Source organism: Dromiciops gliroides, chromosome 4, assembly GCF_019393635.1.
Source record: "Dromiciops gliroides isolate mDroGli1 chromosome 4, mDroGli1.pri, whole genome shotgun sequence".
NCBI lineage: Eukaryota > Metazoa > Chordata > Mammalia > Microbiotheria > Microbiotheriidae > Dromiciops > Dromiciops gliroides.
The window spans coordinates 367,252,031-367,254,486 of NC_057864.1; the positions used below are offsets into that span (position 1 = coordinate 367,252,031).

General features: G+C 38.8%; 1 non-coding gene across 1 annotated transcript; it reads right to left on the reverse strand.

Annotated features, from left to right (window-relative positions):
• Positions 1–1,162: 1,162 nt before the first annotated feature.
• Positions 1,163–1,267, reverse strand: LOC122726966. The gene has a single exon (XR_006352957.1). It is a non-coding gene; the product is annotated as a U6 spliceosomal RNA (small nuclear RNA).
• Between the last annotated feature and the right edge of the window lie 1,189 nt (positions 1,268–2,456).

The following is a 2,456-nucleotide window of genomic DNA, read 5'->3' on the forward strand; positions in this document are numbered from 1 at the left end:
TTTTCTCCTGAAAGAGTATACACAGTTCTGCTGGGTAGTTCATTCTTTGTTGCAATCCAAGTTCCTTTGCCTTCTGGAATATCATATTCCAAGCCTTGTGATCCTTTAATGTTGAAGCTGCCAGGTTGTGGGCAATCCTGACTGTGGCTCCATGATATTTAAACTGCTTCTTTCTGGCTGCTTGGAGTATTTTCTCCTTCACTTGATAATTCTGAAATTTGGCTACAATATTCCTTGGAGTTTTCCTTTTGGGGTCTCTTTTCAGGAGGTGATCAGTGGATTCTTTCAATGACTTTTATCCTCTGATTCTATAATATCAGGGCAGTTCTCCTTGATAATTTCCTGGAATATGGTGTCTAGACTCTTTTTCAGATCACGGCTTTCAGGCAGTCCAATAATTATCAAATTGTCTCTGTGCCGTCTTGGCTCTGTCCACATCAACAAGCATTTTTAAAGAGCTCACTGTGTGTCAGACAGTCAGGTAGGTGGTGGAAGTGGATAGAGTACTAGGCCTGGAGTCAGGAAGACTGACTCATAGTCATGAGTTCAAATCCAGCCTCAATCACTTACTAATTTGTGATGCTGGGCAAGTTATTACTGAACTCTCTGCCTCAGTTTCCTCATTTTTAAAGTGAGTTGGAGAAGGAAATAGCAAACCACTCCATTATTTTTGCCAAGAAAATCCCAAGTGGGGTCACAAAGCATCAGACACAACTGGAAAATTACTGAACAACAGATGTACCAGTGTGGTAAGCCCTGGGACTACAAATGCAAACAAAAAGAAAGTTCCTAACCTCAAAAAACTTATATTTCAATGGGATTTCTTTTGTCATTCAGTCATTTTTCCAGTCATATCAAACTCTGTGACCCCATTTATGGTTTTCTTGGCAAAAATACTGGAGTAGTTTGCCATTTCCTTTTCCAGCTCATTTTACAGATGAAGAAACTAAGGTGGTACGGCTAGGTGGCGCAGTGGATAAAGTACCAGCCCTGGATTCAGGAGTTCCTTAGTTCAAATTCGGCCTCAGACACTTGACACTTACTAGCTGTGTGACCTTGAGCAAATCACTTAACCCCCACTGCCCCGCAAAAACAAAAACAAAAACAAAAAAAGAAACTAAGGCAAACAGGATTAAGTGACTTGCCCAGGGTCACCCAGCTAATAAGTGTGTGAAGCCTGATTTTTGCATGTCATCCTTGTACAGGGACCATGCTAATCTTCTCTGTATCATTCAAATTTTAGTATATGTGCTGCCAGAACAAGCACGTGAAGCCAGATTTTAACTCACAAAGATGAGTCTACCTTATGAGATAGGCAACACATAAAAAAGAGCTGAAAAGAGGGAGTAGGGTAGAGCTATACTCTGAACTCATGGAATTATATTTACTTTTCTGTTTACATGTTATTAGCCCCAATAGAACATACACTTCTTGGGGCAAGGCCTATTTTGCTTTTTCCTTTATATCACAAGCATTTAATATAGCGTTCAGAACATAATATGTTTAATTGTTGCATTGATGTTTAATAAATTTTTGTTGAATGATTGAATGAATGAATGAGGGGGGCAGCTAGATGGCACAGTTGATAAAGCGCTGGCCCTGGATTCAGGAGGATCTAAGTTCAAATCTGGCCTTAAACACTTGACACTTGCTAGCTGTGTGACCCTGGGCAAGTCACTTAACCTCCATTGCCCTGCCAAAAAAAACCCAAAAAACAAAAAACAAAAAAATAAAATAAAATAAATGAATAAATGAAAAATATAATGGAGTCCTATTTAACTCTCCTCCCTTTTCCACGGATATGAGTTGAGTTTATCTAATGGATGTACTGTTATATCGTCTGTTTCATAAAGCCACATTTCTGGTCCTCTGGGAAACTCAAAGAATGTGAACATCAGGAGCCCTGAAGACAGTGACCTAGAGGTTGCAAGTAGGCATTTGCTCTCTTGAAATTTTCAAGCAAAGAGACCTCAAAGGATGCTGAACTACTTTGCTGAAAACAGTGTCTCCATGAAGTGATTATGATAAAACTGTAGTTGACAAATGCTAGACACCAACCCAAACCAGGGAATCCATGCACAGAACCAAAAATCATCACTACTCACACAGTAGATCAATGTTTCCTGATGCTGTATAAGTAGAAGAAAATCAACCTAAGAACACCAATATGTCTTATGGGAAGCCAGATGGCAGCTACACCAGCATGGCACTGAGTTCTAGATCTGATTACAGCTTTTCAGAATGTGGGTAATGTTCAGTCTTCTCTATGAACATATGACTTTGACTATGCATAGGAATCATATACGATTTATGTTTCTTTAATATTTTCCCCAATTATATATAAAAACAAATTTTAACATTTTAAAAAAGTTCTTAATTCCAAATTTTATCCCTTCTTCCCTGCACCTCTCTCTCTGTGATGGCAAGTAATCTGATATAGATTATACATGTTTCCA